The sequence below is a fragment of the Oncorhynchus keta genome, chromosome 36 (genome assembly GCF_023373465.1).
Source record: "Oncorhynchus keta strain PuntledgeMale-10-30-2019 chromosome 36, Oket_V2, whole genome shotgun sequence".
Taxonomy (NCBI): Eukaryota; Metazoa; Chordata; class Actinopteri; order Salmoniformes; family Salmonidae; genus Oncorhynchus; species Oncorhynchus keta.
The window spans coordinates 23,806,633-23,828,123 of record NC_068456.1 but is presented as its reverse complement, the minus strand read 5'-3'; the positions used below and the strand labels follow the sequence as shown (position 1 = coordinate 23,828,123).

The window sequence follows — 21,491 nt, the reverse complement described above, 5'->3', positions numbered from 1 at the left end:
AGAAACCGTTGGGCTTGCAATAGATTGTGTAACATATGGCAGGATATGATAAGCAATGTATTGGTCTGGATTATTCTTGTACATCAATTGATGTATCAGTGTGTATTATTTAGTCATTAAGGGTGGATTGTTAGTTGGATTTATCTGTTAATTGAATGATTAGAATATTCCGCCCTGAAACATGTAATTGTATGGAATGGATTAGAATGTATAAAATCATAATCAATAAGTCTGAGCTCGGTGCCGACCTGACTAGAGATTTGGGAGAGAACGGGGAGTACGTCTCAAGGCCAAGGTCTCCCTAATCTCTATCGGCTGGTTGGTGTGAATGTGTGTGCATAGCAGGACATTGTGTGCTAATGTTAGCGTGAATGTGTGTGCGTGAGAAGCCAGTATAAAATGAATTGTTTTGTATTCTTGACTTTAGAATGTTCCCGTGAATAAACCTTTTTGACTATTTTAGCTGGGCCTCCGTCTGTTTCATTCGACCAGTATCTTACAAATTCTAGGTCGCTGACTGAGTAGTATAATTGAATTGGGTTATGAACATTGAGAACATAATTCTCTTGACATTATTATACCTTTATGTCAACAAGGAACACAGACTGAGACCTCTTTTACAGCTGGGCCCTGCGTATACATGTTTACACATACAGTTTAAGTACAATGCTTAAGAAACTACACAAGACAAATAAAACGATCACAGATAACACACAAAAAAACTACAGCAGCAGATTATTACATTTACACACAGGTTATTCCCCTAACAGGTTATTCCCCTAACAGGTTATTCCCCTAACAGGTTATTCCCCTAACAGCACAATAACTTGCATTATACGAAACAGTTGCAAGCAATACAAAAATAAAAATGCTCCAATAAATATTTAAAATGGGCAACAGAGGGACAAGAGTCTCAAGTTTAAGTTTAGTCTGCAGGCTATTCCATAGGCAAGGAGCGTAACAGGAAAAGGCAGCCTGTTACGGTTTTCTTCCGTCGAAGGAGAGTCGGACCAAAATGCAGCGTGGTAATTTTCATACATGTTTAATAACGATGAAAAACGAGCAATACAAAAACAACAAACGTAACGTGAAAACCTATACAGCCTATCTGGTGACTACAAACACAGAGACAGGAACAATCACCCACGAAACACTCAAAGAATATGGCTGCCTAAATATGGTTCCCAATCAGAGACAACGATAATCACCTGCCTCTGATTGAGAACCGCCTCAGGCAACCATAGACTTTTCTAGACACTGTAGCTCAGTTGGTAGAGCATGGCGCTTGTAACGCCAGGGTAGTGGGTTCGATCCCCGGGACCACCCATACGTAGAATGTATGCACACATGACTGTAAGTCGCTTTGGATAAAAGCGTCTGCTAAATGGCATATATTATTATATTATTATTACTAAGCCACAATCCCAAAACCTACTAAAACCCCAATACAAAAACACACCACTAAATAAACCCATGTCACACCCTGGCCTAACCAAAATAATAAAGAAAACACAGAATACTAAAACCAGGGCGTGACACAGCCATACCCAACTCCGTGGAAATGGCATGAGCCTCAAGTGTAATCCATGCTTGAGACCTGGTATGTGAATGTCACAAGCTCTAGCCTTCAAAGACAATCAATAGCAGATTGTATTAATCTCCAGACCTTAAAACCAGGCTCAGCCTGTGCAGTCTGTGTATTTTGCTATCTTGAAGTCTCACCGGCTTTATTAAGACCTGAAAACATCCCCAATGCTTTATTAAGCCCTGAAAACAACCCCAAGCTTATTTTCTTAATGGGAAGCTAATGAGTACATTCCATGCCTTAAGTCAAAATACTTTCATGGATTTAATCTTGTTTTCAGACCAAATGTCTTGACTGCATAGAGGATTTCTGTGGAGATTTACATTCTTGCAGATGATTATTTTCTCATATCCCTGGTCCTCCCTGACACCTCTCAGGTAGTTCTGCTGCGCTGTGTTGTGTAACCGTGTCCTGGCTAATCTACATTTTTCAGGTATTCTGGTAAACTGTGGGACAACTATCTGTTGTCCTTTTCTGATTGCCTACAGCATGTACTCCCAAACTAGCCGTCGGGGGTACGCCAAGCAAAAATGTGATTAACATTTTTTCTTTTTTTTTCTTCACATTTCCAAACAGTCCATTTATATTTTCCAAAGGGCTATACATTTGGATTAGTTTTTTTGCTCGCCTGAGTAGCCCCGTTTCACTGCCAAAATTAAAATTAAACCTTCTAGTGTTCAGCGAATAACAACACAATGTCAAATACAGGTAGCCTAGTCAAATAATTAACATCCAATGACATTAACCGTCACTCTCTTGCGGGAAACATACAGTTGATGTCGTAAGTTCACATACACTTAGGTTGGAGTCATTAAAACTCGTTTTTCAACCAATCCACACATTTCTTCTGAACAAACTATAGTTTTGACAAGTCGGTTAGGAAATCTACATTGTGCACGACACAATACATTTTTCAACAATTGTTTACAGGCAGATTTTTTCACTTATAATTCATTGGATCACAATTCCAGTGGGTCAGAAGTTTACATACACTAAGTTGACTGTGCCTTTAAACAGCTTGGAAAATTCCAGAAAATGATGTCATGGCTTTAGAAGCTTCTGATAGGCTAATTGACATAATTTGAGTCAATTGGAGGTGTACCTGTGGATGTATTTCAAGGCCTACCTTCAAACTCAGTGCCTCTTTGCTTGACATCATGGGAAAATCAAAAGAAATCAGCCAAGACCTCAGAAAAAAAAAGTGTAGACCCCCACAAGTCTGGTTCATCCTTGGGAGCAATTGACAAATTCCTGAAGGTACGACGTTCACCTGTACAAACAATAGTACGCAAGTATAAACACCATGGGACCACACAGCCATCATACCATTCAGGAAGGAGATGTGTTCTGTCTCCTAGAGATGAACATACTTTGGTGCGAGAAGTGCAAATCAATCCCAGAACAACAGCAAAGGACCTTGTGAAGATGCTGGAGGAAACAGGTACAAAAGTATCTATAGCCACAGTAAAACAAGTCCTATATTGACATAACCCGAAAGGCCGCTCAGCAAGGAAGAAGCCACTGGTCCATAACAGTGTTACAGACCTATATCCATCCTGCCCTGCCTATCTAAGGTCTTCGAAAGCCAAGTCAACAAACAGATCACTGACCATCTCGAATCCCACCGTACCTTCTCCGCTGTGCAATCTGGTTTCCGAGCCGGTCACGGGTGCACCTCAACCACGCTCAAGTTACTAAACGATATCATAACCGCCATCGATAAAAGACAGCACTGTGCAGCCGTCTTCATCGACCTGGCCAAGGCTTTCGACTCTGTCAATCACCATATTCTTATCGGCAGACACAGTAGCCTCGGTTTTTCTAATGACTGCCTTGCCTGGTTCTCCAACTACTTTGCAGACAGAGTTCAGTGTGTCAAATCGAAGGGCATGTTGTCCGGTCCTCTGGCAGTCTCTATGGGGGTGCCACAGAGTTCAATTCTCGGGCCGACTCTTTTCTCTGTATATATCAATGATGTTGCTCATGCTGCGGGCGATTCCCTGATCCACCTCTACGCAGATGACACCATTCTGTATACTTCTGGCCCTTCCTTGGACACTGTGCTATCTAACCTCCAAACGAGCTTCAATGCCATACAACACTCCTTCCGTGGCCTCCAACTGCTCTTAAACGCTAGTAAAACCAAATGCATGCTTTTCAACCGTTCGCTGCCTGCACCTGCATGCCCGATTAGCATCACCACCCTGGATGGTTCCGACCTAGAATATGTGGACATCTATAAGTACCTAGGTGTCTGGCTAGACTGTAAACTCTCCTTCCAGACTCATATCAAACAGCCCCAATCCAAAATCAAATCTAGAATCGGCTTTATATTTCGCAACAAAGCCTCCTTCACTCACGCCGCCAAACTTACCCTAGTAAAACTGACTCTCCTACCGATCCTCGACTTTGGCTATGTCATCTACAAAATGGCTTCCAATACTCTACTCAGCAAACTGGATGCAGTTTATCACAGTGCCATCCGCTTTGTTACAAAAGCACCTTATACCACCCACCATTGCGACCTGTATGCTCTAGTCGGCTGGCCCTCGCTACATATTCGTCGGCAGACCCACTGGCTCCAGATCATCTACAAGTCCATGCTAGGTAAAGCTCCACCTTATCTCAGTTCACTGGTCACGAGGGCAACACCCACCCGTAGCACGCGCTCCAGCAGGTGTATCTCACCGACCATCCCTAAAGCCAATAGCTCATTTGGCCGCCTTTCCTTCCAGTTCTCTGCTGCCTGTGACTGGAACGAATTGCAAAAATCATTGAAGTTGGAGACTTTTATCTCCCTCACCAACTTTAAACATCTGCTATCTGAGCAGCTAACCGATCGCTGCAGCTGTACATAGTCCATTGGTAAATAGCCCACCCAATTTACCTACCTCATCCCCATACTGTTTTCATTTATTTACTTTTCTACTCTTTTGCACACCAGTATCTTTACCTGCACATGACCATCTGATCATTTATCACTCCAGTGCTAAATTGTAATTATTCGCCTACCTCCTCCTTTTGCACACAATGTATATAAACTCTTTATTTCTTTTTTTCTACTGTGTTATTGACTTGTTTATTGTTTACTCCATGTGTAACTCTGTGTTGCTGTCTGTTCACGCTGCTATGCTTTCTCTTGGCCAGGTCGCAGTTGTAAATGAGAACTTGTTCTCAACTAGCCTACCTGGTTAAATAAAGGTGGAATACATTTTTTTAAATAAAACAGCCATAAAAAAGCCAGACTACGGTTTGCAACTGCACATGGGGACAAAGATCATACTTTTTGGAGAAATGTCCTCTAGTCTGATGAAACAAAAATAGAACTGTTTGGCCATAATGACCATCATTATGTTTGGAGGGAAAAGGTTGAGGCTTGCAAGCCGAAGAACACCATCCCAACCGGTAAGCATGGAGGTGGCAGCATCATGTTGTGGGGGTGCTTTGCTGCAGGAGGGACTGGTGCACTTCACAAAATAGATGGCATCTTGAGGAAGGAAAATGATATGTATATATTGAAGCAACATCTCAAGACATCAGTCAGGAAGTTAAAGCTTGGTCGCAAATAGGTCTTCCAAATGGACAATGACCCCAAGCATACTTCCAAAGTTGTGGCAAAATGGCTTAAGGACAACAAAGTCAAGGTATTGGAGTGGCCATCACAAAGCCCTGACCTCATTCCTATTGAAAATTTGTGGGCAGAACTGAAAAAGCGTGTGCGAGCAAGGAGGTCTACAAACCTGACTCAGTTACACCAGCTCTGTCAGGATGAATGGGCCAAAATTCACCCAACTTATTGTGAGAAGCTTGTGGAAGGCTACCTGAAACGTTTGATCCAATTTAAACAATTTAAAGGCAATGCTACTAAATACTAATTGAGTGCATGTATACTTCTGACCCACTGCGATGAAAGAAATAAAAGCTGAAATAAATCACTCTCTATTATTATTCTGACATTTCACATTCTTAAAATAAAGTGATGATCCTAACTGACCTAAGACAGGGAATTTTTACTCTGATTAAATGTCAAGAATTGTGAAAAACTGAGTTTAAATGTATTTGGCTACGGTGTATGTAAACTTTCGACTTCAACTGTATATCCTAGCCTACCTCTTTCAGGTAATACATTGTATTCATTAGGCCTACTAGCCTTATATTTAGTTCATGAATGATGGGTTATGCATAAGCTTCTAACTTTTAGCCTCTGTCTCTTGCGTATTACACACCTGCACTCTACTGGCCTCTCTCCTTAAAAAACGCTCCTTAGCTCTTGGAGTCCCAGGAACAGCTAGACGAGATTAGCTTGCTGGAAAAAATGTTTTTATTGTTTCTTATACTAATAGACTATTGGACGAGTGATGCAATCTCTTGATTGCTGACTGTTACATACATTAGCCAATAGAACTCACAGGGAGTTTGAAAGAAAAGGGAACGTGCGATGGCGGTTGACCATAGCAGTTATTTAATCACACCTATAACCGTTCAATCTTCGTTAAGATCATTTTGGGCTGTTTTTGGCTTGGGATCATAAAAAGTATTTAATGTAGGGCTCATAAAATATCTTTAATGTAGGGTTCATATAATGTCTTTAATGTAGGGCTCATCAGGCTCAGGTAGCATCAGGGTTGAATTTTCATGCCGATCATTGCCCTAATCAAATCCAGGCATTTATATGCTTTATGATGACACTTCCGGTTTGGGCAGGAAGTACTGGGTTACTGGGGAGAAAAGTGATTTTTTTCTCGGGATGGAACATTTGTAAAATACAGGGAGTATATTCAACCCTAATTTGGACCTCCCTTTTGTCGTTTTAGCCAGTTTCAGGAAAACAAGTGAATGTATAAGTTCTGAGTTTGTGCACTAAATTCTTGGCATGGTCATGCACACAGTGTAGGCTTTCAAGCTGTATTGATGAAGTGACATACTAGGTTACAAAATGGGTCTTATGGTCTGGGTCGTTATTGTCTCAGGAATGTACTTGGCTAAGGTGTATGTAAACTTCTGAATTCAACTGTAGCTGCTGCTCATGTTGGTATCTGTACTGATGGAGCAAAAGCCGTGACAGGGAGACATAGTGGAGTTTTAACGTGCGTGCAAGCAGTTTCTCCCGACGCCACTTGGGTACACTGCAGCATCCACCGAGAGGCTCTTGCTGCCAAGGGAATGCCTGACAGCTTGAAAGACATTTTTGAAAGACATTTTTTTTAATTTACTGATCATCATTTTCACTTGTCTGACCGCTTGCATGATGACGAGTTTCTCACATGACTGGCCTATCTGGGTGATGTTTTTTCTCGCCTGAATGATCTGAATTTAGGATTACAAGGACTCTCCGCAACTATATTCAATGTGTGGGCAAAAATTGAGGCTATGATTAAGAAGTTGGAGCTCTTCTCTGTCTGCATTAACAAGGACAATACACAGGTCTTTCCATCATTGTATGATTTTTGTGTGCAAATGAACTCAAGCTTACGTATAATGTCAAATGTGGTATAGCGAAGCACCTGAGTGAGTTGGGTGCGCAATTATGCAGGTACTTTCCCAAAACAGATGACACAAACAACTTTCATGACCCGCCTCAAGTCCACTTACCGATATCTGAACAAGAGATCTTCATCGAAATTGCAACAAGTGGTTCTGTGAAAACTGAATTTAATCAGAAGCCACAGCCAGATTTCTGTATATGGCTGCACTCAGAGTATCCTGTCTTGGCAAATCGTGATGTTAAGACACTAACGCCCTTTGCAACCACGTACCTATGTGAGAATGGATTCTCGGCCCTCACTAGCATGAAAACGAAATACGGGCACAGACTGTGTGTGGAAAATGATTTAAGACTGAGACACTCTCCAATACAACCTAACATTGCAGATCTTTCAATCACACAGTTCTCATTAACCTGTCGTGAGTTATTCACATTTTCCGATGAACAAATAAGGTTTTATATGTAAGATGGTTAAATAAATAGCTAAATTATTGATTATTATTATATTATTATTTGTGCTCTGGTCCTATAAGAGCTCTCTGTCATTTCCCACGAGTCGGGTTGTGACAAAAACTCACACTCATTCTTATGTTTAATAAATGTATTGTATAGTGTATCTGGGGCAGGCTTACAATGTTGGCAAAAGACAACATTTGAGAGTGTGCCAACCCTGGTGCTTAGAGGGGGTACGCAGATGGGAGGTTGAACGTTTGAAGGGGTACGGGACTATAAAAAGTTTGGGAACAACTGGCCTGCAGTATATGATGCACTTCCTTCTCAATTTCCATCTCTTGAGGTATGACTTTTCTTTCGATCAGATTGGACCTGAGAGACCCAAACCAGCACATACCAGTGGTAAATATGAGATTGCGTACTTTGGAACCATTTGATACAGCTTTGATCTTAAAGATTTCCTCCATCCATCAAAATGTGTCTTCTGATTCATGGGAGCTGTCCCAAAAAGCTCCACACAGCAATGAGACAACATTATTGTACTGGCTGCCAAACCGCAGCTTGACATTACTGTGCAAGTTACATCTCATCGGAGCTCCTGCTTTAAAGTCACAGCCTCTAAATATTGGCTCACAGCAGCTCAGAGCTGGTGGAGTATTGTTTATTTGGGAGCTGTGGGGGCTTGGGATGGACTCTGGGGGTGAGAGCGGGCACAGAGTTGACTTAACAGCCTTGCTAATACTCTGCTGTTGTGCTGTGCTGTGCTGCACATGGAAAGGGTTAGTTAGTAGGACTCTAGCTTACTGCACCCTGATGTTAATGTGCCATGAGTTCCAGGGATGCCTGTTGGGCTTCTTTGGAACTCCTTATACCTTTCAAACCCAAAGTGTGATCTTTTGCACCAATAAGTATTCTGTCTCTGGCAGGGATCAGATCAAATCGAATTGTATTTGTCACATGCGCCAAATATAATATAACCTTACAGTGAAATGCTTACTTACAAGCCTTTAACCAACAATGCAGTTAAGAAAATACCTTAAAAAAGTAATGTCACGTTCGTCGTAGTGAGAAGACCAAGGCGCAGCGTAAGATGAATACATACTTTTAATGAAGACGAAGAACACTTAACTATACAAACCAACAAACCGAACATGAAGCTATGATAATACTAGTGCAGACACAGGCAAATAGACAGACATAGACAATAACCATAGACATACATAAACACCTAGATAGTAAACGAGCCCATAAACCTACAACAACCCCTAGACAGTACAAAAAACACATACATCACCCATGTCACACCCTGACCTAACCAAAACAATAAAGAAAACAAAGAATACTAAGGTCAGGGCGTGACAAGTAAGAAATAAAAGTAACAAATAATTAAAAAGCAGCAGGAAAATAACAATAGCGAGGCTATATACAGGGGGGTACCGGAACAGAGTCAATGTGCGGGAGCACGGGTTAGTCAAATCAAATTTATTTATATAGCCCTTCTTACATCAGCTGATATCTCAAAGTCCTGTACAGAAACCCAGCCCAAAACCCCAAACAGCAAGCAATGCAGGTGTAGAAGCACGGTGGCTAGGAAAAACTCCCTAGAAAGGCCTAAACCTAGGAAGAAACCTAGAGAGGAACCAGGCTATGACGGGTGGCCAGTCCTCTTCTGGCTGTGCCAGGTGGAGATTATAACAGAACATGGCCAAGATGTTCAAATGTTCATAGATGACCAGCAGAGTCAAATAATAATAATCACAGTGGTTGTCGAGGGTGCAACAAGTCAGCACCTCAGTTGGCTTTTCATAGCCGATCATTAAGAGTATATCTACCGCTCCTTTTGTCCTAGAGAGTTGAAAACAGCAGACCTGCTGTTTTCAACTTTCTCGAGACAGCAGGAGAGTTGGAGAGCGGTATAGATACTCTTAATGATCGAGGTAATATGTACATGTAGTTAGAGTTATTAAAGGATTGTGTCAGTGCGGCTCAGAAATTATAAACCCTGTAATAACCCCTTGGCCACAATGATTTAATTGAGTAAAAGCCATTGAGTAAAAGCCACCTGAGGTTGCAAAACTATATGGTTAAATGGTTAAATGTAATGTGTGTTATGACACTGTATAATGTAATATAAAATGGTAATGCTGGTGGTATGATGGTATGATGGTATGATTTTGGAATTATGATTTGTGAGTTATGATTATGTAACAACAAAGTTATTAAGGACATGTCTGAAAAATGACCTTCCCATTGGCACAGAGCAAGTAACATTAAAGGCATTAGACCGTTGTGAGACAGGTTCGTTTTCCCTACTGATGATGTGTTGTTGCAATAGTTGATGCAATCCTTTATGTTATTAAGGATGTTGCAGATGAACATTTCTAAATGAGCAGCTTAATTAAAAGATAGTTTGGGCCCATACTGTCCAGAAAGGGGCAGGACCCTTTTCCTCAGAACTGCTGCCACCACACAGCTGAGAATGCAATCTCACTCCAGATGACTATAAGCAATTGCTTATCTGAGCACAGAAGCACATTGTAAAAGGATGAGGTTGTATGTTAGATATGTCTATTCTATAGGGACTGTTTTGCATAGTTCATAGGAACACAACATCCTACTGGGACAGCTGACCAAACATTGACCAAACATGTCTCTCTCTCTCTCTCTCTCTCTCTCTCTCTCTCTCTCTCTCTCTCTCTCTCTCTCTCTCTCTCTCTCTCACACACACACACACAAAATGTGAAATCATAAAATATAGGCTTACTAATGTTGCAAGGTCATATAGCAGTTACACACATATCAAAGAACATGTTGGACCTGCTCGCATGTAACACAGGCTAATCGAACACCTCGCATCATGCACACGCATGGCATGACATATTTCAAATGTAACGGTGCACCTGTCATTTCGAGGTAGCGCAGTGCGATGTTGTCACCATTTGACCTTCAGCTATAAACGAGTTGGTATTTGTGATCTACTCTGTGCAGTATGCATGCACGGTGTTTGGTAAACGCTTTTGTTAAAACAATTTAATCCCAAAACCTGTGCATCAACACCATTAGAAATTTCGCTGACGAACGCTTGGCTACATCATGAAGATTCGACTCATATCGTCTGCCCAATAAAAGCTTTTGCCATGTGCAGACTGTTGTCGCATGTAAATAATGGTATTTCCATAGTTAGCTATAGGAGTAAAACGATGTACTTACATGATCAGAAGTGGTGTGATGCTGTCACATTCAAACGCGCTCCATTTCCGCCACAAAAAGTTGGTGGGGTGTTCTGTTATCTTCCCAACAGATTCGTTACAGTTGCCTACTCATTTGACGACAAAACGTGTAAACTGGGCTGCATTCATTCCGAAAGCAGTGGTGATGATGGTGACACATGCAAATTAGCATTAGGGGAAATTCAAATTCCTTGAAGCAGAGCACCTCTTACTTTGAATTCTTACAAATCCAGGATTTAAATATTTTACTATAAGAATTTGGGTCATAACATGTAGTGGACTTTGATTAGCTTATAATGGAAAGTTTATATTGGAAGTTTTATTATAGCCCCTATATTACACTGATGTGGCATTAATTCATGAACACTATGAACACTATTAATTCTAATGATAAACATCCTAATATGGGGAAAACAAAGCCAGAGCACACTAAACATTGGATGGAAATACCCCTGTGGATAAAATGTAGCAAGTTGTAACAAATTCAAATATTAATTCCCTGCAAAGATAAAGTGAATGAGTCAATTGTATGAGTCACAACCATGTTATCTATTTGATGTAGCATAATGGTTTGTGACTCAATGTTTCAATTTGCCTCAATTTTAATTTCACTCTCCATTACTACCATGACTCAGCACCTCCCAAACAGGAAGCCACATAACACATTAACACTGGGGGAGACACTGTGGCGTGTATACATTGAAATGTGCTCTGACTCACAAATGCCTGCCATAAATATCCACTTGAGAGGCTTTTTTGGTTGGCCCTATTTATTTCCTTCTCCTATACAACTGTACTAGTTCACCAAGAATCCCACCTCAGACTGCAACAGTGTCACATGTTGTCCTGTTTTTAATAGCAGTCACTCAGCCAGCCCTGACAGTAGTGATATCTAGGGTAGCAGGTGTGACTTCCTCTAATCATATACAGTGCATTCAGAAAGTATTTAGACCCCTTGACTTTTTTGACATATAGTTATGTTACAGCCTAAATAGTTTGTTTTCCATCAATCTACACACATTACCCCATAATAACAAAGCAAAAACAGGTTTTTAGAAATGTTTGCAAATGTATTAAAATATATACACTACCTTTCAAAAGTTTGGGGTCACTTAGAAATGTCCTTGTTTTTGAAAGAAAATCACATTTTTTGTCCATTCAAATAACATCAAATTGATCGGAAATGCAGTGTAGACATTGTTAATGTTGTAAATGACTATTGTAGCTGGAAACAGTTTATTTTTAATGGAATATCTACATAGGCGTACAGAGGCCCATTATCAGCATCCATCAATCCTGTATTCCAGTGGCAAGTTGTGTTAGCTAATCCAAGGCTAATTGATCATTAGAAAACCCCTTTGCAATTATGTTAGCACAGCTGAAAATAAAACTGGCCTTCTTTAGACGAGATGAGTATCAGGAGCATTAGCATTTGTGGGTTTGATTACAGGCTCAAAGTGGCCAGAAACAAAGACCTTTCTTCTGAAACTCGTCAGTCTACTCCTGTTCTGATAAATTAAGGCTATTCCATGCGAGAAATTGCCAAGAAACTGAAGATCTCGTACAATACTGTGTACTACTCCCTTCACAGAACAGCGCAAACTGGCCCTAACCAGAATAGAAAGAGGAGTGGGAGGCCCCAGGGCACAACCTTAGCAAGAGGACAAGTACATTAGAGTGTCTAGTTTGAGAAACAGATGCCTCACATGTCCTCAACTGGCAGCTTCATTAAATAGTACCTGCAAAACACCAGTCTCAACATCAACAGTGAAAAGGCAACCCTGGGATGCTGGCCTGCTAGGCAAAGTTCCTCTGTCCAGTGTCTGTGTTCTTTTGCCCATCTTAATCTTTTCTTTTTATTAGCCAGTCTGAAATGCGGCTTTTTCTTTGCAACTCTGCCTAGAAGGCCAGCATCATGCTATTGGACAACAGGAATGATGGTTGCTGATAATGGGCCTCTGTACACCTATGTAGATATTTCATTAAAAAATCAGCCGTTTCCAGCTACAATAGTCCTTTACAACATGAACAATGTCTACACTGTACTTCTGATCAATTTGATGTTATGTTAATGGACAAAAAATGAGCATTTCTTTCAAAAACAAGGATATTTAAACTAAATCTGAGGTGGCGAATCGCATCTCTGCATGTCTGGCAGACATATCAGTGTGGATGACGGATCACCACCTCAAGCTGAACCTCAGCAAGACGGAGCTCCTCTTCCTCCCGGGAAGGACTGCCCGTTCCATGATCTCGCCATCACGGTTGACAACTCCATTGTGTCCTCCTCCCAGAGCGCTAAGAACCTTGGCGTGATCCTGGACAACACCCTGACGTTCTCAACTAACATCAAGGCGGTGTCCCGTTCCTGTAGGTTCATGCTCTACAACATCCGCAGAGTACGACCCTGCCTCACACAGGAAGCGGCGCAGGTCCTAATCCAGGCACTTGTCATCTCCCCGTCTTGATTACTGCAACTCGCTGTTGGCTGGGCTCCCTGCCTGTGCCATTAAACCCCTACAACTCATCCAGAACGCCGCAGCCCGTCTGGTGTTCAACCTTCCCAAGTTCTCGCACGTCACCCCGCCTCCTCCGCTCTCTCCACTGGCTTCCAGTTGAAGCTCGCATCCGCTACAAGACCATGGTGCTTGCCTACGGAGCTGTGAGGGGAACGGCACCTCAGTACCTCCAGGCTCTGATCAGGCCCTACACCCAAACAAGGGCACTGCGTTCATCCACCTCTGGCCTGCTCGCCTCCCTACCACTGAGGAAGTACAGTTCCCGCTCAGCCCAGTCAAAACTGTTCGCTGCTCTGGCCCCCCAATGGTGGAACAAACTCCTCACGACGCCAGGACAGCGGAGTCAATCACCACCTTCCGGAGACACCTGAAACCCCACCTCTTCAAGGAATACCTAGGATAGGGTAAGTAAGGGTAAGTAATCCTTCTCACCCCCCTTCTCTCCCCCAAAAAAAAGATTTAGATGCAAGTGGCTGTTCCACTGGATGCCATAAGGTGTATGCACCAATTTGTAAGTCGCTCTGGATAAGAGCGTCTGCTAAATGACTTAAATGTAAATGTAAATGTAAATATTTCTAAGTGACCCCAAACTTTTCAATGGTAATTTGTGTGTATATATATATATATATTGAGTTCAGCCTAGTATGGTTCTCATATATATATATATATCTGGGGATTGGTGTCACGTTCTGACCTTTATTTTCTGTGTTTTGTGTTTAGTTAGTATGGTCAGGGCGTGAGTTGGGTGGGTAGTCTATATTTGTTTGTCTAGGTTTTGGGAATTTCTATGTTTCGGCCTAGTATGGTTCTCAATCAGAGGCAGGTGTCATTAGTTGTCTCTGATTGAGAATCATACTTAGGTGGCCTGGGTTTCACTGTGTGTTTGTGGGTGATTGTTTCCTGTCTCTGTGTGTGCACCAGATAGGACTGTAATTTGAGTTTTCACATTTTTTGTTTTGTTAGTTTGTTCATGTGTACCTGATAGCATTAAAAAGTACCATGGAAAATTACCACGCCGCGTATTGGTCCTCTGATCCGTTTCGCCTCTCCTCTTCGGAAGAAGAGGAGGAAACTCGTTACAGAATCACCCACCACAATCGGACCAAGCGGCGTGGTAAAGGACAGCGACGACAGCAGCAGCAGCAACAACAGCGGCCAGCATCACAGGAGGAATGGACATGGGAGGATGTATTGGACGGCAAGGGTTGCTACACCTGGGAGGAGATCCTGGCGGGAAAGGATCGCCTTCCATGGGAACAGGTGGAGGCAGCTAGGAAAGCCACGGAGGCAGCGAAAGCTGAGCGACGGCAATATGAGGAGCCAGCACGGCAGTGCGACAGGTACGAGAGGCAGCCCCAAATTTTTTTGGGGGCACACACGAGGTGTGATACTAAGCCAGGTAGCAGACCTGAGCTCACTCCTCGTGCTTATGATAAGCAGCGCATTACTGGTCAGGCACCGTGTTATGCGGTTGAGCGCACGGTGTCGCCAGTGCGTGTCCATAGCCCGGTGCGCTATAGGACAGCCCCCCGAGAGTGCCATGCGAGTTTGGGCATTGAGCCAGGGCGTATGGTGCCTGCTCAGCGGGTCTGGTCGCCGGTACGCAGTCTTGGTCCAGGTTATCCTGCGCCGGCTCTGCGTGCTGTGTCTCCGGGGCGCTGGGAGGGTGCAGTGCGTCCTCTGCCTGCGCTCCGCTCGTACCGGGCAACTGTGGGAGTGGAGCCTAGGGGAGAGGTGCGTGTAGTAAGCACTAGATCTCCCGTGCTTACCCACAGCCCGGTTCAACCTGTGCCTGCACTCTGGAGGGTCCGGGCTCGAGTAGTTGTCCAGCCTGGGGAAGTGGTGCCAAGGTTGCGCACCAGAGCTCCAGTGCTCCCCACAGCCCGGTCTTTCAGGCTCCTCCTAACACCAAGCCTCCTGAAAGTCTCCCCAGCCTGGTAGTTCCTGTGGCAGCCCCACGCACCAGGCTGTCTCTCAGTCTCCTCCCTGCAGGTGCTCCCGCCTGTCCGGCGCCGCTGCCGGAGCGTCCCGCCTGTCCGGCGCCGCTGCCGGAGCCTCCCGCCTGTCCGGCGCCGCTGCCGGAGCCTCCCGCCTGTCCGGCGCCGCTGCCAGAGCCTCCGCCTGTCCGGGCGCCGCTGCCGGAGCCTCCCGCCTGTCCGGAGCCTCCCGCCTGTCCGGCGCGCGCTGCCGGAGCCTCCCGCCTGTCCGGCGCCGCTGCCGGAGCCTCCCGCTGTCCGGCGCCGCTGCCGGAGCCTCCCGCCTGTCCGGCGCGCTGCCGGAGCCTCCCGCTGTCCGGCGCGCTGCCGGAGCCTCCCGCCTGTCCGGCGCCGCTGCCGGAGCCTCCCGCCTGTCCGGGCGCCGCTGCCTCCTGTAGCAGCTCCACGCACCAGGCTGTCTCTCTGTCTCCTCTCTGCAGGTGCTCCCGCCTGTCCGGCGCCGCTGCCGGAGCCTCCCGCCTGTCCGGCGCCGCTGCCGGAGCGTCCCGCCTGTCCGGCGCCGCTGCCGGAGCGCTCCCGCCTGTCCGGCGCCGCTGCTGGAGCCTCCCGCCTGTCCGGCGCGCTGCCGGAGCGTCCCGCCTGTCCGGCGCCACTGCCGGAGCGTCCCGCCTGTCCGGCGCCGCTGCCGGAGCCTCCCGCCTGTCCGGCGCCGCTGCCGGAGCGTCCCGCCTGTCCGGCGCCACTGCCGGAGCCTCCCGCCTGTCCGGCGCCGCTGCCGGAGCCCCTCAGCCCAGAGGCGCCAGAGCCCCTCAGCCTAGAGGCGCCAGAGCCCTCAGCCTAGAGGCGCCAGAGCCCTCAGCCCAGAGGCGCCAGAGCCCCTCAGCCCAGAGGCGCCAGAGCCCCTCAGCCCAGAGGCGCCAGAGCCCCTGTCCCTCTGTCTAGAGCCCCTGTCCCTCTGTCCAGAGCCCCTGTCCCTCTGTCCAGAGCTTCTGCCCCTCTGTCCCGAGCTGCCCCTCTGTCCAGTGGGGTCATTGAGAGGGGTTGCCATGGTGAGAAAGCCACGGAGGCGGAAGCCACGGAGGCGGAAAATAAGGCGGACAAAGACAAGGGTGAAGTGGGGTCCGCGTCCCGCGCCAGAACCGCCACCGCGGACAGACGCCCACCCAGACCCTCCCCTATAGGTCAAGGTTTTGCGGCCGGAGTCCGCACCTTTGGGGGGTACTGTCACGTTCTGACCTTTATTTTCTGTGTTTTGTGTTTAGTTAGTATGGTCAGGGCGTGAGTTGGGTGGGTAGTCTATATTTGTTTGTCTAGGTTTTGGGAATTTCTATGTTTCGGCCTAGTATGGTTCTCAATCAGAGGCAGGTGTCATTAGTTGTCTCTGATTGAGAATCATACTTAGGTGGCCTGGGTTTCACTGTGTGTTTGTGGGTGATTGTTTCCTGTCTCTGTGTGTGCACCAGATAGGACTGTAATTTGAGTTTTCACATTTTTTGTTTTGTTAGTTTGTTCATGTGTACCTGATAGCATTAAAAAGTACCATGGAAAATTACCACGCCGCGTATTGGTCCTCTGATCCGTTTCGCCTCCTCTCTTCGGAAGAAGAGGAGGAAACTCGTTACAGAATCACCCACCACAATCGGACCAAGCGGCGTGGTAAAGGACAGCGACGACAGCAGCAGCAGCAACAACAGCGGCCAGCATCACAGGAGGAATGGACATGGGAGGATGTATTGGACGGCAAGGGTTGCTACACCTGGGAGGAGATCCTGGCGGGAAAGGATCGCCTTCCATGGGAACAGGTGGAGGCAGCTAGGAAAGCCACGGAGGCAGCGAAAGCTGAGCGGCGGCAATATGAGGAGCCAGCACGGCAGTGCGACAGGTACGAGAGGCAGCCCCAAAATTTTTTTTGGGGGGGGCACACGAGGTGTGATACTAAGCCAGGTAGCAGACCTGAGCTCACTCCTCGTGCTTATGATAAGCAGCGCATTACTGGTCAGGCACCGTGTTATGCGGTTGAGCGCACGGTGTCGCCAGTGCGTGTCCATAGCCCGGTGCGCTATAGGACAGCCCCCCGAGAGTGCCATGCGAGTTTGGGCATTGAGCCAGGGCGTATGGTGCCTGCTCAGCGGGTCTGGTCGCCGGTACGCAGTCTTGGTCCAGGTTATCCTGCGCCGGCTCTGCGTGCTGTGTCTCCGGGCGCTGGGAGGGTGCAGTGCGTCCTCTGCCTGCGCTCCGCTCGTACCGGGCAACTGTGGGAGTGGAGCCTAGGGGAGAGGTGCGTGTAGTAAGCACTAGATCTCCCGTGCTTACCCACAGCCCGGTTCAACCTGTGCCTGCACTCTGGAGGGTCCGGGCTCGAGTAGTTGTCCAGCCTGGGGAAGTGGTGCCAAGGTTGCGCACCAGAGCTCCAGTGCTCCCCACAGCCCGGTCTTTCAGGCTCCTCCTAACACCAAGCCTCCTGAAAGTCTCCCCAGCCTGGTAGTTCCTGTGGCAGCCCCACGCACCAGGCTGTCTCTCAGTCTCCTCCCTGCAGGTGCTCCCGCCTGTCCGGCGCCGCTGCCGGAGCGTCCCGCCTGTCCGGCGCCGCTGCCGGAGCCTCCCGCCTGTCCGGCGCGCTGCCGGAGCCTCCCGCCTGTCCGGCGCCGCTGCCAGAGCCTCCCGCCTGTCCGGCGCCGCTGCCGGAGCCTCCCGCCTGTCCGGGAGCCTCCCGCCTGTCCGGCGCCGCTGCCGGAGCCTCCCGCCTGTCCGGGCGCCGCTGCCGGAGCCTCCCGCCTGTCCGGCGCCGCTGCCGGAGCCTCCCGCCTGTCCGGCGCCGCTGCCGGAGCCTCCCGCTCTGTCCGGCGCCGCTGCCGGAGCCTCCCGCCTGTCCGGCGCGCTGCCGGAGCCTCCCGCCTGTCCGGCGCCGCTGCCTCCTGTAGCAGCTCCACGCACCAGGCTGTCTCTCTGTCTCCTCTCTGCAGGTGCTCCCGCCTGTCCGGCGCCGCTGCCGGAGCCTCCCGCCTGTCCGGCGCCGCTGCCGGAGCGTCCCGCCTGTCCGGCGCCGCTGCCGGAGCGTCCCGCCTGTCCGGCGCCGCTGCTGGAGCCTCCCGCCTGTCCGGCGCCGCTGCCGGAGCGCCCCGCCTGTCCGGCGCCACTGCCGGAGCGTCCCGCCTGTCCGGCGCCGCTGCCGGAGCCTCCCGCCTGTCCGGCGCGCTGCCGGAGCGTCCCGCCTGTCCGGCGCCACTGCCGGAGCCTCCCGCCTGTCCGGCGCCGCTGCCGGAGCCCTCAGCCCAGAGGCGCCAGAGCCCTCAGCCTAGAGGCGCCAGAGCCCCTCAGCCTAGAGGCGCCAGAGCCCTCAGCCCAGAGGCGCCAGAGCCCTCAGCCCAGAGGCGCCAGAGCCCTCAGCCCAGAGGCGCCAGAGCCCCTGTCCCTCTGTCTAGAGCCCCTGTCCCTCTGTCCAGAGCCCCTGTCCCTCTGTCCAGAGCTTCTGCCCTCTGTCCCGAGCTGCCCCTCTGTCCAGTGGGGTCATTGAGAGGGGTTGCCATGGTGAGAAAGCCACGGAGGCGGAAGCCACGGAGGCGGAAAATAAGGCGGACAAAGACAAGGGTGAAGTGGGGTCCGCGTCCCGCGCCAGAACCGCCACCGCGGACAGACGCCCACCCAGACCCTCCCCTATAGGTCAAGGTTTTGCGGCCGGAGTCCGCACCTTTGGGGGGTACTGTCACGTTCTGACCTTTATTTTCTGTGTTTTGTGTTTAGTTAGTATGGTCAGGGCGTGAGTTGGGTGGGTAGTCTATATTTGTTTGTCTAGGTTTTGGGAATTTCTATAAGCTGCCTAGTATGGTTCTCAATCAGAGGCAGGTGTCATTAGTTGTCTCTGATTGAGAATCATACTTAGGTGGCCTGGGTTTCACTGTGTGTTTGTGGGTGATTGTTTCCTGTCTCTGTGTGTGCACCAGATAGGACTGTAATTTGAGTTTTCAAATTTTTTGTTTTGTTAGTTTGTTCATGTGTACCTGATAGCATTAAAAAGTACCATGGAAAATTACCACGCCGCGTATTGGTCCTCTGATCCGTTTCGCCTCTCCTCTTCGGAAGAAGAGGAGGAAACTCGTTACAATTGGAAACAATTACATTGATGGAAGCTACAATCTTTCTGCCATATTGAAACTAATCTACCCCTAAAAAAATATATATATATATATTTATAATAATACTGAAATATCCCATTTACATAAGTATTCGAACCCTTTACTCAGTACTTTGTTGAAGCACATTTGCCAGCGGTTACAGCCTAGAATCCCCCATTCTTCTATGCAGATACTCTCAAGTTCTATCAGGTTGGGTGGGGAGCATCTGTCATGTTCTGACCTTTATTTCCTTTGTTTTGTCTTTATTTAGTATGGTCAAGGTGTGAGTTGGGGTGGGCAGTGTATGTTTGTTTTTCTATGTTGGGGTTTTGAGTTCAGCCTAGTATGGTTCTCAATCAGAGGCAGGTGTCGTTAGTTGTCTCTGATTGAGAATCATACTTAGGTAGCCTGGGTTTCACTTTTGAGTTGTGGGTGTTTGTTTCCGTGTGAGTGTTTGGGCCACAAGGTACTGTTTCGTTTGGTAAATTCACGTTATTGGTTTGATTCAGTGGTCAGTGCTTTCTTTAATTAAATTCATCATGAACACTTACCACGCTGCGCTTTGGTCCGATCCGTACTCCTCCTCAGACGAAGAGGAGGAGATCCGTTACAGAAGACTTATCTCAAATCCACTCCTGCGTTTTCTTGGCTGTGTGCTTGGGGTTGTTGTCCTGTTGGAAGGTGAACCTTTTCCCCAATCTGAGGCCCTGAGCGCTCAAGAGCAGGTTTTCATCAATGATCTCTCTGTACTTTTCTCCATTCATCTTTCCCTCGATCCTGACTAGTTTCCCAGTCCCCGCCTCTGAAAAACATCCCAACAGCATGATGCTGCCACCCCCATGTTTCATTGTAGGGATGGTGCCAGGTTTCTTCCAGATGTGACGCTTGACATTCAGACCAAATAGTTCAATCTTGGTTTCATCAGACCAGATAATCTTGTTTCTCAAGGGCTGACAGCTGTCCGTTAGCTGTCTTTGGCAAACTCCAAGCGGGCTGTGCCTTTTATTGAAGAGTGGCTTCCATCTGGGCACTCTACCATAAAGGTCTGATTGGTGGAGTGCTGCAGAGATGGTTGTCCTTCTGGAAGGTTCTCCCATCTCCACAGAGGAACTCTAGAGCTCTGTCAGAGTGACCATCAGCTTGTTTGTCAGCTCCCTGACCAAGGACCTAATCCCCGATTGCTCAGTTTGACCGTGCAGCCAACTCTGACATGCACTGTCAACTGTGAGACCTTATATAGACAGGTGTGTGCCTTTCCAAATCATATCCAATCAATTGAATTGACCACAGGTAGACTCCAATCAAGTTGTAGAAACATCTCAAGAATGATCAATGGAAACAGGATGCACCTGAGCTCAATTTCGAGTCCCATTGCAAAGGGTCTGAATACTTATGTTATACTTACCGTTTTTTATTTTTAATACATTTGCAAAAAAATAAAAAATAAACTGTTTCGCGTTGTCATTATGGGGTATTATGTGTAGATTGATGTATTTAATCCATTTTAGAATAAGGCTGTAACGTAACAAAATGTGGAAAAAGTCAAGGGGTCTGAATACTTTCCCAAATGCACTGTAATGTTCAACCAAGCACGGGGGGAACTCTGGCAGGGAAAGGTCATGCAATCTCATCCAGGAACCCCAGAGGAGAGAACGAGTGTTGTTTGATATGACTGACAGTTTTTACTTTCTACTGAGGCGATGTGAAAATCCCTCTTCTCCTACATCAAGGCAACATGAATTGTTTTGTTTGAGTAGGCCTTTGTGGAATTGTTTAACTACCTTACCTCATATTAAACATTCTGACAAGAATGTAAAAGCACTTGTGAATTCCTCTTATTTGATATTATATTTATTGTGGATTGCAAGTAAATCCCATTTCTTTGATAACTTCTGACTAAAATAGAAAATATTTTTTTCCATTCACATAAAATTCTAACGAGAGAGAATTGGATGAGGAGTCACCCAAGAACGGAATACATATTAGGAACTCCCTCCATGTCAGTAAGACCTTCCTCCATCATCAGAGCTTCCTCCTCAGAAGTCAGATCGTAACCCTTCCTTCTCAGAACTGATACCTCCCCTAGTCATGTCTCAACCCTGCATTAGTCAAGCATCACCCTTCCTCCTCAACCCTCACCCTATTAGATGAGATGTGACTGATGCATGGG

The 21,491-nt window shown here is 47.1% G+C and overlaps 2 protein-coding genes across 2 annotated transcripts in view; one reads left to right on the top strand and one right to left on the bottom strand.

Annotated features, from left to right (window-relative positions):
* Positions 1-10,882, bottom strand: part of slc29a1a (solute carrier family 29 member 1a) — a 67,329-nt gene extending 56,447 nt beyond the window's left edge. Inside the window, exon 1 of the mRNA XM_035754566.2 lies at positions 10,734-10,882. The gene's annotated coding sequence lies outside the window, so the exon portion shown is untranslated. The remainder of the gene's footprint in view (positions 1-10,733) is intronic.
* mtrf1l (mitochondrial translational release factor 1-like) overlaps positions 1-21,491 on the top strand; it is a 59,202-nt gene that overhangs the window by 28,075 nt on the left and 9,636 nt on the right. The gene's annotated exons all lie outside the window — the stretch shown is intronic.